This window comes from Micropterus salmoides, unplaced genomic scaffold (genome assembly GCF_014851395.1).
Source record: "Micropterus salmoides isolate LMB-PRFRI ecotype aquatic unplaced genomic scaffold, ASM1485139v1 Ms_hic_scaffold_9, whole genome shotgun sequence".
In the NCBI taxonomy this organism is placed as follows: Eukaryota; Metazoa; Chordata; class Actinopteri; order Centrarchiformes; family Centrarchidae; genus Micropterus; species Micropterus salmoides.
In genome coordinates, this window is record NW_024044681.1 from 3,653,152 (window position 1) to 3,670,180 (window position 17,029).

Sequence of the window (17,029 nt, forward strand, 5' to 3'; positions counted from 1 at the left end):
TTGACTCATACGGCAACTAATGAATGCAATTAGATGATAACTCTAAATTTGTCTGGGAGTTTCAGGGATTACATATGCTGGACTAAAGATAATGGATTAACAATTATTGGACGTCATGACATCGGATGCTTTGTTTTGCCTTACGGTAGGTCGGCGGCCTGCCTTGGCCTGTTGCACGGGTCCCACGCTAGCTGCCCGATTCCTGGCTTTTTGCTAGGGAATTCTCCGGGGTTTTCCGTGTCTGAATGAAAAAAAACCCTCAGGGGTTGGCCGTCCTCCGTCTGGCAACTCGGCTGTTCTTCAGGTGTCCTTTGTTGCCGCTGGGGAGACCGTGTGATTTGGTCTGACCTCGGTGAAGTTAGCTCAACGAAAAAGCTTAAAAGGGGAACTTGGTCGTTCTTGAATGAGACCAGTGTAACTTAACGGACTGATAACTTTTAACTAAACAAAAGAAAGAAAATAAAACAAGTAAAGTTGCTGGAACTGAGGGAAACTGAAGTCGCGAGTGTAGCTTCAAGCAAAACAAACCTTTTGCTGCGCCGGGCCGAACTCTTAGGGCGTTGCCGGGAGAGGGGGCAAGGCAGCCGCGTTGGGGCGTGGTTCCCCAGAGGGCAGTCCATTTCCCGGAGGGAGGTCTTTGTTTCCGGCTGAGAAGACTGTCTTAGTAACTTTAATATGTCTATATAAGGAAAAGAAAATCTATTTGGCCGTATTATAATCAAATATCTTCCCACAATCAAACCTCAATTTTTAAACGGTTGTACTGTTTTAAGTTTAAGCATTTGGTAACAGGAAAACAATTGTCAGTAATTTGACCTTAAAAGGTTAGCATTTCAGAATGATATCAGATTATTGGACATGATAAATAGCGAGTGACATTTATACATTAAACGTCATTTCAGCCGATGGCATGTAATACTTATTTTGTCCACTTGGGGGAGCTCAGGTTTCATGGCGACAGCTTAGATTAATCCTAAAACAATCTTTGCTTAGGAGCTGGGAAAATTCAGTTATTTTACCTTAAATTCAAGCTGGCAAATTAATCGAGTATGGGATGATATTTCTTTATCATCATTTCTAAAGGAGTTGTCAGAAAGTTGTGAACAAGCATTGGTTACACATAAACTGAAAGAAATGTCATTAACCTTGCTGAAAATTAAAACACTGCAAAAGTAACTTATTTAGATTCTTTTCAGCAATAATATCAACAACAGATAGCAACAACATTGTAACATGTTAACTACTCAAATAAGAGGCAACGCCACTACTAACTTAGCAAGGATTATTATTTAAAGAGAACAATAGTTTATAATGAAACATTGTTTTAGCTCAAGAAGGCAGGAGTTGTGTCCCCCTTTTCGCATATCCTGGCTTATCACGTTTGCACATCAATCTTTGTTTGCATAAGGGAGTTCAGGTCTGTGTCTCTGGTGTCTTGGAGTTTCTCATCGAGGCGTGAAAAAGAGTATCTCTTTAATGAGGTATTGAAACACAGAGCAATGTCAGTTGCGATGGTTACGTGTGTGTGTGGGGGGGCAGTTTAGGGTTTCCTGCCACCTTTTAAGGAGAGTTTTGATAGGCTTATAATCAAACCCCCTCCTCCTTCTCTCTGGGAGAGAAGAGGAATTGAGTCTCCAAGTTACTTAATATAAAATGCACAAATCCACACTGTCCACACCAGACAAGGAGCACCTGAATGCACCGTGAGCCACTGGTTGCTATTTGCCTTGCTCACCACTAGATGACACTAAAACTTACACACTGAACCTTTAATGCAGGACACTTTTGTCTTGTAATGGTCAATTTTGAGATGTTGGTCTATTTTGCTTCGATGTGTTATTTCACTCTAATGGAAAAAAAACTTCCCAAATAAAAATTTAGATGTTTGTTTTAAGCCTACGGCCCTCCGTCTGTAGACTTCTTCTAAATTAACCAAAACAATCTCATCTCCTTTGTTAAACATTTTGTGGGAAAAAACTCTTGTATGTAATGTAAGTCTTTAACTGTTTAAGTTCAGTGGTGGTATGCTATAGTTATTTTATTTATCCATTTCACCTGCAGTGCCTTGCATATCAATGTGGCGATTGAGACAGATTTTACTGTATTCACCTGTAGTGTCTCCATTAAGTACAGTACATTAGCCTGTATGGCCATGAGATAGTGCCTGAGCTAAACTTCAGCCAACTTATCACATTAGCTAGTAGCTAATAAGTCATGCATGTTAAACAGGTTAACTATATTTGTCTTTTGGCAAATAAGCTGTTAACTGGAGGCACTAATAGCTTAATCTTTTGTTAATCAGCACACTCACAAGCCAAGGAAAATACAACTGGGATAGGAGCTGAGGTCTGGTGTGGGGTGCTGCACCTTTGTTGTAATTAAATACATGTTATATGTTTAGAATTAAGTGTGTGAACCTACTGGCCAGTCAGTGGAGCAGTTAGCATTCTGATGGTTAACTGAATAAATGACAGTTGGCAATCTAGACATTTAGCTGGAAAAGCTATGGTGACAGACCAGCGCTAGCATATTCCTGGCTGTCATACATCACCAAGCTTCTATCATCACTAAAGATGATCGGATGAACTTTGATAAGCTGTTTTCTGCTGCGCCTGAGGCTTAATATGTAAAACAAGAGATTTTTTCCAAACTGTTAAATTGTTGCTTTAAACTCAGGTAATGTTTCGACCTCCTCGGGTTTATAGAGCTGTAGTCAGATGTGAAGGCTGAGATTACAAACTGACTCTTTTCTACAATATTTCTTTAACAGAGAAATATCGTAGAAAAGATGAAACGCAGCATAACATCAAATAACTCAAGATATAATGATGCTATATTTTCTACAATAGAAATCTAGAAGAAAAATAAGGCTGCAGGGCATAACATTTGCTCCCAAATGAAATGTTCCTGCAGCACACCACATCGTCCCTCCTCTCGGCAGGCAAAAATGTCATAAAAACGTAATGATGATGTCATCATGTATTGACCAGTGAGTCCTCCCTTTACAGTGCAGTAGATGAACAGAAGGGGTGGTGAGTTTCCATGTCTCCCTCTGAGTTGTCATTACATTTGACCAGTAGGATCATCAGGAGGGACATCAGCAGGCCCAGCAGCTACAAGGACAGGTAGTCAGTTAGGAAGACATACAGGTGAGTAGAGCAGCTGTCAGACACTGTCCATCAGACCAGAAGTGAAAGACTTTCCTTAAGCAACCATCTGTCCAGTCCACGAGGTACAACTGCTGCTGTGAATTTAAATGCTGCCGGCTGTTACAAAGACGTTTTTATATCAGCTCACTGCATATTGTGAGTTTAAATGTAGTTATAACTGAGGTTCAGGAACAAAACCCCACTTTTCTCTCTCACTAATCCAATCATCCGTGCTTCTCTCATTTCATCCACCTCTGCCTCTCTAATCCAATTACCTGCACCTACGTACAAGCCTGTCCAACCCCTTTCTCAGTTCTCACATCCCTCCCCCCAAAACCCTGTTTCTGTCCTCTTTCAATGGGCATGTCATGTCATACTATTGGAGGGGACTGTATATTGTATTGTGTTGGACGCATGTAATGGTTTGTGGAGATACGGTGTATGGTAACTAAAGACTCCCAACGTGCCACTTCCTCCCCCGAGACCTCACTTGCTTGACAATATTTTAACAATGCAGTCAAAGAACATGAGAGAACAACAACAGAGGAGAGTAACAAAAGAGCTTACTGCAGTGACAGCAAATCCAAAGCAGACGCCCTTGGCGATCTTGGAGAAGAGGTCTATCCACTCAAAGATGTGGTCACCGCAGGTCTGCAGAGGAGACGATGGAGAAAGGGGCATTATCTGGAAACATCACTGACTTGTAAACTGGATGGTGTTTTGGTTGGTTGAGTGATTGAATACCTGTTTATAGATGAAGCTTGGGCCTGAGGTTCCCTGCAAGAAAACAAGAGCCAAATATGGAAATCATCAGTCAGCTGCTTCTTCTGTCAAATACCAGAATATAAAAAGTGCTGTAGGGGATGAAGATCTCAGGATGCTTCATGGGAAAGTCCTTGGTGGATTGTGTCGAGTAGCGTCTGAAAGTGTTTATTATCGAGTGTGGCCCTTTGGAACAGGTAAATACTTCAGAGATGAGTGGACAACAAACTGTACACACTAGTTTACATGAAGCATCCTGAACCCTTAATGTTTCAGTATTTTACTGTTACTACCAAACCTGTATGGTAGGAATTAAAGTACTTGTTCTGTCCAGTGTGACGCTATGAACGTTGTTGTTTCTAGGGGCCACAGAGCTTCAGACCACTTTAAACTCATTAACTCTGAAGCCTTTTTGACGTCTCTCTCAGTTTTGACTCACATGGAAAGTGATGATCCTATTTTTCAAAGCAATATTGTGAATTTCGGTTTTCATTAAGAAATTGCCAAAGCACAGATGTTTACATGCCTCACATTAAACCACGTGGACCCCCCGAGTGATTCAGAAAGAACTATAGTTGAATAAAAACAGTCCACAATTTTTGGTACATTTAGTGACAAAAAGGCGACATTTACTTGTGCACCAGCTTTCCCATGAGATGAAACTAAATTTCTGTGTGTGTGTGCATAATGTAAAGTATATTTAAATAATATAAATCTGATATTCCGGTTTTATTTTACAAAACCAACCTGACTGGGTATACAGTCATATCCTCTCTGGGGGTTACACTCACAGGTTGTAGGGATATCATCCCCCCAGTCGTTGGTGCTCACCAGTCCACAGCAGCTGAACTGCAACCACATAAGAGTGTAAGTTTCAACAGAAACCTACGTTGCTGCTGCAGAAGATGACATGATATCTAATATATATGGTTTTGTTTAGCTCAAAAATATTTGGGAAGGGCTATTTTTAATTTTCACCCGTTTTTTCAACACTGCTTAAAATCCTCTGTATAGTGGAGGAAATGTTGTTTGTAGCAGCACAAGATTCAACAGTAGCCTACACACACACATTTTGGCTTTTCTATTTTACCTCCCTTTGATAACTTAAGTAAAACTTTTTCACTTCCATTGAATTGAATTTAATAAAGGATAACCTCTTGAGATGCAGCATCTCATTTTCAAGGGGGTCCTATAACACAAACACATAATGAACAAATACAAAACATTACAAAACTACATATATTACACATACACAGATAACTCGCACACCCACTCTCACCCAACAATCAACGCCCTTCGTTAGTACAAGAAAAAATAAGGTAAAACAATCCTATAACTAACTATCCCAAACATTCAACCCATAGCAGATCAAATTACTAATTACTCCGTATGTAAGCTTCAATGAGCCTCCCCAGAAAGCCCACCTCCCGCTTTGAAAACCTGTCCTAGGGATCACAATAAGGGACGTTGAACACCCATGACGGTTTTTCAAAGTGTGACCTGTCATTTTATTTTTGAGGAACATCGCAGCTGTTATTGTTATTGTGTAAAAATCTGATTAGGCTATATGTAGCATACTCAAGAAAGACATTTCATCATAGAAGAGCCTACAAAGCATCATTCAATCTAGCTAGACTAAACTCATGAGGGTTAATAGAACACAACATTACAAGATACTGTAGCAATTCAAGCAGTAGTCCCAGTGCCTCGTTTTTTGAGAAGTGCGGCGCCGCCATTTCGCCGACGCTGCGAAATCTTTCTTTCAGCTACAAGAAGAGAAAGAACATTATTAGCATCAAAATAGACAACGAGAGAGGAAATGTAAGGACTGGGATAATAATATAAAACATTAGAATCAAGCTAGAGAAGGAACAAAGTTAGGCATCATGGCAGATTGTCGAGAGAGAATAGCATCAAGATTGACAGATTCTGTTTCTGAAATTACTCCCCTCGTTCACTCTTTCACTATTCCTTAAATCACAACTCAATTTACGTTGTACTCAGTAGTAAATGGACATCACTTCTGATTTTACTGGCCCTAGAAAATAGAGAACGAATATGGACACATAAGATAATTATACGGGAAGGAGTAAACAATGGGAGATTCAAAATGCAGTAAAGATAGAGCTTAAGTATACTGATAGGAACACAAATACAGTGTTAGCATCACGGTGGAGAGAGCCGATGTTGGATTAAAAGAGTCAAGGTAGGAGAAACAAGAATAAATAAAGGCAATGCAACACGTCATTTTTTGGGGGGGGGGATAATTTTAAAAACATGGGATAGCCTACCACAGACAGAACGACAGAGTTAACAGATCTTTAATATCTTAATCTTAAGATCGCACACACAACAAACATACTATTTATGATTCTGAAAATCAGATCAATTATCTTCTAGTGTGTGGCCATCATTAGAAAACACGAGAGAGTGAGTTTGGACACAGCTAGAATTAACATGAAGATTAAGGGTGCAAGCAGCGTTGATTGTGTTCAAAGTTTTTGAGCCTGTTTAGGCCGTCAAAATTGCAAAACATTTGTAGAAAAAAGGGTCCAAACACACAAATAAGGCCCCTAATTAACAAATTAAGCATCAAGATAGAGAGCAATAAAACCTTTAAGATAGACAGGTAGACTTTAGATTAGCATCAAGATGAGAGAGTATGATAGATGATAAATACAGAAACTGATTGACAACGTTAGTGTCAAGAGAACAGAAGCAGGCAGTAATGGTAACATGGAAAGACAGAGACATACAGAGAATAACAGAACTGGATCATAAACGTTTCCAGATAGATAGATGGATGACCTCGTTCGTCTTGCCATCGATAATGAACCCAAAGGACAGCATGACGATGATTCCAGCCACCATGAAGCCTGCAAACTGTACATGAAACAATAATATCATGACACCTTCTTCTTTTGTTGATTGAGTGGCTTCACTGCCCAACAAAATGATCAAATTAACAACTGATCAAGTGGATTCTCCTGAGTTCTTGTGCTACATACTATTTTGAGAGCACGGACGTCCTCTGAGCGGCCTGCATAGACCCCCAGGGTGGCGATGGCATAGATCCCGATGGCAAACACCAAAACCCAATTCAGGATCGGGATCCCAGCCGCCTCCAGCTGCCATGACGGGACAATGCACAACACAAACATTAATTTATAAATTATAAGGCTGAAATTATTCTACATTTTTCCAATTAATGCAATGAAAAAAAATGAAATTCATAATTTCCAGACAAAATACAGGTAAATACTATATAAAAGGACAATATGGGCTGTAAGCTGTATCAACAAACAGAGTCTGGGTTAGTAGTGAAACAAAGAAAATGTTTAGTTGTATGTTTTATTTTTTTATTTCATTGTGCGTCCGACACACAGTAATTATTGTTTTACGTAGGTTGTTTTATAATGTTCGAATGTTAGTGTCAGACCTGTAGGCTTCTCTCTGGGCCATGTTGCAGAGATAACAGTTACACCCTCTAACGACAGACACATGTAACTACATTGTGTCACATCTTGAAAGCTCTGGCTTAAAACAGCTGCAAGATACAGACAGAAATGTAAAAAAAATTAAAACCATCCCCGGTCTCCTGGATACAGGTTCATACATGTGATGTCCTGATCAACAACAAACAGTTGTGATTTTCACAAACGCAAACCAGCTGCTTTTTTTTTAATTCAAAGCCTCGAATTCTCTGAGAACTTTTGAGATTAACTTTCTGCCATAACCTGCCATAAGTCTGAGCTTAGTATTTATACTGCTGGCTGTCAGTGGTAATGTAAGGTTATTTGAACATTGTCGTAAATAGCGATTTTATTTTTTGAGTCATCAACACAACAAACCCTGTAAAGCCTGTCTGTATTATTTAATTGTTCACATTATGAATCTGACTCTGAGACACGTTACAGTCAATCTGCTGCTCGTTCTGCTAACAGACATCCTGCAATGGGAAGTTGTAAATTCATGTTTGGCAGCGACCGCTGACCCAACAAAGAAAGTGAACGGGGAAGAATTCATCAGGCAGCTCACTTGTTTTTCTGACAAGCTATAGAAGTGACAATAGTTTGATGTTCATATACAGAGAACAGGTTTGATAGCGAGAGGAGTTTAGGCCAAGAAGTACTCCGCCACAACGTGTTGATTAAGGCTTGTGCAGACTACACGACTTTCAACATTGGCCGATTGCTGTGTTGTCTTTTGTCTTTTAACGTGGTAACTCCTCTAGATATTTAGCATGCTAGATATCTGTCTGGTGTCGGCAATGCGCCGGCAAGCTCCCCTTCCTCTAGCAACAACAATGTGAGTTTTTATCACTTAACATACAGATTATATAAACCACTTGTCTGAAGATAAAACTGGAAGTGAACACACTTGAAAAGTCGGTAATAATTATCATGGGACAAAACAGCTGTAAGTATGGTGGTTTGAATTGAGACTGTAAACTGAGATGGATGTTTAGAATGGACAGTTTGGCTAATCATTTTACTGTTCTCCTTCATTTTCTCTTCGGAAGACCTGCAAAATGAGTGGCAGCAGTGTACGATGGATGTCGTGTGGTTGTGTAAGTTGTTCGTAGTAGAAGAAATCAATCCCGATCCGGGGTGCGTTTCCCAAAAGCATCGTTGCTAACTACGGTAGCGACTTCCTTGGTTGGAACTATGCAGCTGTGATGCAACTGTTTCCCAAAACCCTGGTTCTAACTATGGAGGTAACTAAGTTGGTAACTTACATAGCACGAACCATCGTTAACGCAGGTGTTCCCGAAACCATAGTTCTGACGAACGCTTGTGAACACTGTCATTAATTGCATAGTTTGAACTACAGCTCCGGACCTGTGGTTAGAAACTTAGTTCACGGTGACTACGTCACAGATAGCAGAAAATGCAGTGTTAGGAGGTGGATGTGATGCGCATTAAGCAGTGAATTGGTGGAAGTAGAGGGGATTCTGGGATCCTGGTCCCCTGCTAAGGCTGGCTGATGAAGCTGCTGGAGCTGGATGGCAGGGGTGGCGATGACTCGATGTGCTTTGTCCTGTATGATGTTAGCTGCTGGTGCTGTTCCTGTAAACCCTGATGAGAGTAGGAGGCCCCGTTATTCTGGTGTTGGTTGACTGCTGTTTTGCTTTTGGTTCTGACGTTTCTGCTGTCTTGAGCTGGAGGATACATGTGAACTGTCCCTTTAACAGCGACGTGGACGTCACAGTGCGCGTGATTGCATCACATGAAAGACAGCTGGTGTGGAAGGAACTGTGGGCATGGCATGCTGACATGTTACCGTTGAAAGGTTTGCTGTGTTGCCTGTTCTGTAAAACTGAATTCTTTTATCTGAAGAGTTTCTGAAGAGTGGCTAGAATCCATTTTGAAACTGAATGAAGACAGGCAGAAGCGGGGTAACTATGTGATGAGCTGTTGGATTTGTTTGTTTAAATGTTCTTGAATGTTGAGGAGAGATGGAGTCAAAGCTGGACTGACCTGCTTCCTGGCTGGCTTTAGGATTGTGGAAAGTGTGTTCTGCATCTGATGCTAGGTCTGCTGGAGTCCATCCGAATAATTCATCGTTCGATGGGGATAGGGTTAATTCACATTATGGGATGTTAGCATTGGGTTCAGGCTTAGAATGTGAGAGCTGCGTATTTATGAAAATAACAGTGGCGTGATTGATGTTTGGTCCTGTTCATGAAACTCTGCTCATTAGCTCCACTTTCTTTAACCATGGTTCATGGTTAAATGCTGAGCTCATTTGCATTATTCAGCCTTACAACCAACTTGCATTTTGTGAAATGAAGTGTTCTGCATTTTGATACCACGTTGTGGAACATGAAGTGGCAAACTGCCGTTGTTGTTGTTATTGTTTACCTGGTCTCTAAAGTCTTTGATCTTCACCAACCCATAGACCAGCACACTTCCGACAAACTGTTGAAACATCACATTGTTTAGTTTAAAGAGCAGCAAAAACAGAAAGTCTAAACAATGTCAGAGGACAAAGAATTAACAGAAAACAAGAAGACACATTACTAAATGGAATTTTATAAAACACTGAAACATTTTTAACTTGTAAACACGGCAGGCGAAGCTTTGACAATTCTAGCGAGGAAATCATGGTTTCCAACCAATACCACTGAATTTGTAGAAAATGATTCACAAGTAGGGTGACCAGACGTCCCGGAAAATCCAGGACAGTCCCGAATTACGAGCAGTTGTCCCGACCCCTTTCCGGTTTGCTCCGAAAATTAGACCTAACATAAGTTTTGATTATAGCCTAATTAAACATTAAATACTGATCGCTGTGTAGTTCTCTTGCTCCAGCAGGGTTGCAGGCAGTGGTGTAGTCTAGTCTTTTCTAGTGAGTATACTGGGATTTTTCCCTCCCAGCGTGACGTCCCATTAGCACCACTACCCTCACTGATAGTATTCATGTACATGTAAAAGAGAGCATTCTGACGGACTGCTTAGGCCGTGTGTTATCAACAAGATTGAACAGCCAATGACAGGTACAGGCGGGAAAGGGCGTCACTTTGTGTTCAAACGTGGTGGGGACATTTTAAGGCTCAGATTAGAGTTGTGACAAAACACTTAGCATATGAGATGTGACAATCCAGAATATTGGGGTCACGAGATCAAGACTAGAAGATATTTTAATGCTATTTAAAAACAATATTCATTGATGAGTACACGATTGGGGGTCTGTGGGCCCTCCCCCTGAAGATTTTGAGCATTAAACATCTGCACCAATTTATGGTGGAAATGTCATGATCCTGTCTGTGTATCTTGTTTGGGAGTCTGAGTTTAGTTCCATGTCCTTAGTTCATGTTTTTTTGTTCATTCCTGGTCCTTGTTTGCATTATTGTGGTTTGGTCTCCTCTGTACTCTGTGTTCTAGTTCTGTGTTCTGGTTCTTTGTAACTTGTGTGTGTTTCTGTCTTCTTGGTTATTCACTCTGCCCCATGTCTAGTGTTCTCTCTGTTTCCCCCTGATTGTCTCTCTGTCTCTGCCTCGTTAGCCCTGATCCCACCCCGCTCGTTAGTCCCTGTGTACATGTATGCCTGCTTGTCTCTCCAGTCTTTGTCACGTCCTTGCGTCTATGTTGAGTGTTCCTGCCTGTTCCTTTGTTTTCCTTGTTCTGGATTATTCCCTGTGTTTTTGGATCGCCTTGCGTACTGGACTACCTTTTTTGGACTTTGCCTCGAGCTCCTTGTAAGCCTGTTTAAGTTAGTTTTTTGAATTAATAAACATTTTGAACTGCAACTGCCTCGCCATTGTCTGCATTTGGGTCCTCACCTCAGTCTGCACTCAGCGCCCTGATCCGTGACAGGAAATGTTTAGTGTTTATCACCATCTAACTCAGCCAGTTTAGAGCTACATTTAGCCTTAGATGTTACATAAATTTGGTTTTATCATCTGGCAATTTTCAATGCACGTTTCACAGTGCAAGTTGCAACTATTATTAACAATGATGGAAAGCTGAGGCTTTTCAGTAGCAGTAATAACAAAGAACACAGGCGTATGTGCAGTTCTATCAACAAAACTCCTTCATTACGGGATATTAGCACTGAGGAAACCTAAAGGGCATTCGTTGATCCACCACACGTTGGTAGATTCAATTCAATAGACCTACAATGCTGTTACAGTTCTGTTAATGATAGCGTTAATGATAACAGGCCTATATGCTATTTTCACTCACTGGGTAACGTTACGGCAGCATCAGCCTCATCTGGCTTGTTTTCTGCCTTTCAGTAACTTTAACGTTCGTGTCACCTGCTGCGGCTGCAGGGTCACTCGGAGCGGCGGCAGCTTCAGCTGCAGGCTTACGAAAACACTAAAAGAGTGTAGTTTCCTTCAGTGATTCACATGAGTTAATTTCAAACGTGTTGTTGTTTGGTAGCGTCAGATCCCGGTCACAGGCCACGGAAGCCGTAAACGTCAGTTTAGAGATCGCAACACAAACGGGGTGAATTTATGAATGAACGTGTGAAAGTTCTGCCACAAAACGATGTTGTTACGCATCATCTCGCTACTTTAAGTGGGTATACGGAAATCTTTGACCGTTCCTAGTGGGTATACAGCGTATACCTGCGTATCACGTAGAACTACACCGCTGGTTGCAGGTTATCTGGACATTGTGTCAACAGCGTTGTTACAGCCACAAAGTAACACTCCTCCTGCTCTTTTCCCCTTTTTGTTTTCTTGTGGTTAGTGGATACAAAGTGAAGCTTCAGGCAGCCACAGTGGAGAGATCTGACGTTGCGCAGACAGATGTGACGCTTCACTGATGACATGAATAAAATAAATATTATAATTAGGTAAAAAGATCATGATTTACCTACATATCCACAGTTGGTTTTTCCTAATAACAGACAGGTGACCTCATGAACAAAAACAATTAATTTTAGCGTTGTTTTGACGTTGTTTTTCACGTATATTAATATTATTATAACATTAATATTATTAGTATTAATCTTCATTGACACTCAATGTACCGGTACCCCCCCCCCCCCCGAATTTCACTACTATTCATCTAGTCACCCTATTCACAAGACTTGTTAGAATATCTAATTTGTTGAGACAATTCAATCGTAAAAAACATCTCATACTGGGCTTGATCATTTCCCTCATTGTAAATATTCTAAAAATAGCTGGAACAAGCGAATACAAAATATTAATGACAAAATAACTTGAATAACTTAATGGCGGCGAGGCCTCCTGTTCCCCTTGATAGGACACTATGATTGAACACTTATGATTGGGGAATTTTTTCTTTATTTTTGGGAAATGAAAAATTTGAGAAAGTTACATAAAGAAGGAAATTCAAGGGGAAAGTCAAGACTTTATATTATACAGTTTCCAACCGTTAAAGACACAAAATGTGACTTTAAAGGTGAAATTGCAGTTAAAGTGTCTCTTGCTTCATTAATGCGAGCAAACAGAACATGTGTCAGGGTTTAGATACAAGAGGATTTAAATTAAATCCTTGAAATTAGATTGGACTGCGATTGGATGTGGAGTTTTTGGCAGCTGATATCCACCTACGCACCTACTAATGCTCTGCTAACTACCCACAAACTAACGTGAGAGAGCTATTTTATATAATGATAAATTGTATAACTGCCCCTGAATTCGAGGTGAGTCATTAAAAATAGTTGTACATTTTACAGGCAGAGAAAAGAGAGGGATTGATTGTTAACACAGGGACACCAGATAATGTTCATTATCTTTAAAGGCTTCATGTGTCTCAACTCTCAGAAGAGTTTAAGGGCAGTAAACCACCAAAACTATGAAGATGCAGTTTTCACAACATCTAAAGTGTGTTTGCAAATCTATAATGTCTATTTGTCCAGGCATTACATTTTTACCAGTGCATGCTGGGGTTGTTATTTTGTCTCCTGGAAAAGTTTTTGTCATTTCTGCACCGAGACATTAGAGGGAGACAGAGAGCGAGAGACGTTCTGTCACACCGCTCATAAGCAAACCCTCACATACAAGATAAACATCTCAACCTGATTAGACAACATATGTATCTATGTATTGTTTTCATATGTCCACATTATGTGCAACATCTTGTTATTTTTTATTATTATTAAGTATCTAATCCCAATTAATCAAATCCAATAAACCTAATCTAATATGTTTTATTCTACATCATCTCATTTAAGAATTGAATCAAACATAATATTTCTGTTTTATTGTATAATATTTCTTTTAAAATAAAAAACACAATAAAAATAAGCACAACTTGCACAACATTCATCATTTGTTTCATTTTTACGAACTTTAATGCATTTTTTCCTGCAACCAAAAGTGCATCTCAGATGTAAATGGACTCCTCAAACTCCACCCTCTTTAAAACATCTTGTCTGTGTAGCAGGAACCAGCCTTTAGATGAAGTCTGAAATATGAACCATGGCTTTCCTGCTACAGTAAGTGACGGTTTTCTGAACATGAACAATAAAACAATCTGTACCTGCAAGACTAAAACTCGACACTTCACACCTTGTTTGATGTTTATCACTTTAATTTGAATTGTAATCAAACAGCAGGACCAGTTTTAATGTCGCTCGCTTTTGAAATATGTAACTTTTTAGGAGTTCAGACTTTATTGGATTATAATTAAGTATGGATTTATTTTCTATTATTATTATAAAAACTTTATTATATAAACCTTATTTACTTTGTAATATCTGAAAATCAAACAATTAGCCAACTTTCTACTTTCTTTTTCAATTCCATCTTCTCTTTGTTTGTGAAAATAAAAAATATCTGATATGGTTTCACAAAAGACAAAACTCTTCTTTGGCTCATTTTTCCTTACACTTACACTAAACCAATGCAAAATAACCAGAATATAATCAGAAAAGTGTTTCTACTTACTGCAATCTTCATGTTGAAGAAGATAAAGAGGCCTTTGATGTATCCGTTAATTTTTCCCATCTTCAGTTGTTGGTGGCTCTGAGAGATGAAGAAGTGAAGCTGTAATGGTGTGTGATGATGTGCAGCTCTGTGACCAGTAATAAAGTGTCGACAGAGCGAATGTGAGTGAGGGTGAACGCAGAGCTACGTCACACAGAACTGATCTGCAACATGAACACACAGGACTCAACTGTGATGCAACTATGAGAACAAACCTTCAAGCTGCAGCTTGATGAGCTTTGTAAATGGCAGTTGTTAAAGGTTCAAAATACATGATTTTCATCTTTTCTCTCATTTTACATTTTTAAAAATAATTTTAATCACTTCAGCACTTGACTTTGACCTAACTTTTTTTCAGTGTTGACTGTTTCGTCTCTGCTCGCCTGCCGTTCAGGTCTTGCATGGTGCATGTCCGTCGATAACATTATGGTGCGGTTCATCAATGGTGATAGATAATTTGTACGGCCGCCACTTTCAAGCACAACTCGGCACAACACCGGCACAGCTGGTGCTCTGTTACAACACTGTTCACGCTAGATGCTGCCTGTCAGGTCACATGACAGATGCTGTTGTTTCTCTGGTGAGGTCTGGTTAAGTTTAGGATTCTGAAACCTCTTGTTGAGGGCAGTGCTTGAAGTGGGCCAAAACGCCCCTGTACGTAGTACCGGCACCTCGACATTTTACTCTTTGGCATGCCGGCACATTTTCTTGCGTACCGGGACTTCTCCCGAGCTGCCGGTCCTCTCCATTTCAGGTTCTCTGGGCGCTACGTGACGCTCACCTGTTCCCGTTCTCACCTGCCTGCTAATCTCTGTCGGCGGAGAGAGACGAGGGAGAAGAGAAGCTCGGTGCCTTTCAAGCAGCCGTGTGCTGAATGTAGCTCGTCAATGTCACTTTCCGTAAACCGACCAATCACAGCCTGGATGGGGCGGGACATTTAAAAGTATTGACAGGTAGGTGTCGTTTACACTGGGGAGGCTGGGGACAGGTCAGAATGTCTCCATCACTTTTTCAAAGCTTTTGTTAATAAAATTCTGAAAAACAAATAACAAATGAAACAGTGCAGAATAAGAAATCATGCAATGCAGTTGAAATACAGAAGAAACAAATTCACATTGTCCAAAAGCTGATCACTGAACTATATTCCATTATATTTTGAATTGTCACCTTAACTTAGTTTCCCTTCATATAAATAAAGATATTTCTTCCATAACTTGGTGGTGGTGGTGGGGGGGGTGATGCTGCATCACTATATTTTATTTTCTCTTGAAGGAAAGAGAAATGGTTGTGCTGAATCCTGCAGCATTTTTACATTGATATTAATTCATTTAGCTGACGCTTTTATCCACAGTGACTTAAATTTGCTGTATATGTCAGAGGTCGCACGCCTCTGGAGCAACTAACTAACCTCTCTCTCTGAGAGAAGGAGGAGGGGGGTTTGATTACCAACCCTCTACAGACAGTCGAAGTCACCCCCAAAGCAAAAGGTGAAAGGTTTCTCTTGTGCCGTCTCTGGGCAGTTGATCGTAAAACTGGCACCTTTTTGAAGGGAAACCCTAAACTGCCCCCCACACATGTAACTGTGGCAACTGACCTTCCTCTGCTTTTAATTACCTAATAAGTTACTTTTGCAGTGTTTTAATTTTCAGCAAGGTTAATGACATTTCTTTCAGTTTATGTGTAACCAATGCTTGTTGACAACTTTCTGACACCTCCTTTAGAAATGATGATAAAGAAATATCATCCTATCCTCGATTAATTTGCCAGAATTGTTTTAGGATTAATCTAAGCTGTCGTCATGAAACCTGAGCTCCCCCCAAGTGGACAAAATAAGTATTACATGCCATCGTATGAAAGGTGTTAATGTATAAATGTCACTCCGTATTTATCTTGTCAATAATCTAATGCCACTCATGTATCTTGCTTATATTCTCTAAGAACGTGTAACAGCCAGTAGCCTATATTCAGAAAGCATGTTAAGCTCCTCTCATCTGTGTTCCTATGAAGTGCTAACCTTGTAAAGTCTAACTACTGACAATTGTTCTCCTTTTTATCAAGTGCCTAAAACTAAGAACGGTACAACAGTTTGACAATTGAGGTTTGATTGTGGGAAGATGTTTGATTATAATACGCGCAAATAAATTTTCTTTTCCCTTTTTATAGAGATACTAAAAGTTTAGAAAGACAGTCCCTCGGGAACCGGAAGCCTGCCCTCCGGGAAACGAACCACGCCCCAACCAACAAAACAGCGACACACGCTGTCGTTCGCTCTCTTACTCTTACTCCTTGTGCTCTGTTTGTTCCTGACTCTTCAACTGCGCTTCGGTACGCGCCCGGCGTGCCCCTCTCTCCCGGCAACGCCCTAAGAGTTCGGCCCGGCACAGCGAATGTCTTTGTTAGCTTCAAGCTACACACGCGAAGTGCCGCGACCTCAGCTTTCCCTGGTTTCAGGAACTTACTTGTTTTATTAGCTTTGGTTTTGTTCTGTTAAAGTTATCGGTCCGTTGAGTTGCAAGTTTAAACTTTATTCTGTCGAGCTAAATGACACTGAGCCCCGACGCCCGGGTCAACCACGTGTCCCGCCAGCAGTAACAAAGGACGACGAAAACTGCTAACCCGGCCAGGGTTGGCCCCCTCTGCAAGTTTCTTCAATAAGCCTACCAGAAACGGACCCCCGGAGCAATTCCCTGGCAGAGAAAGCGACTGG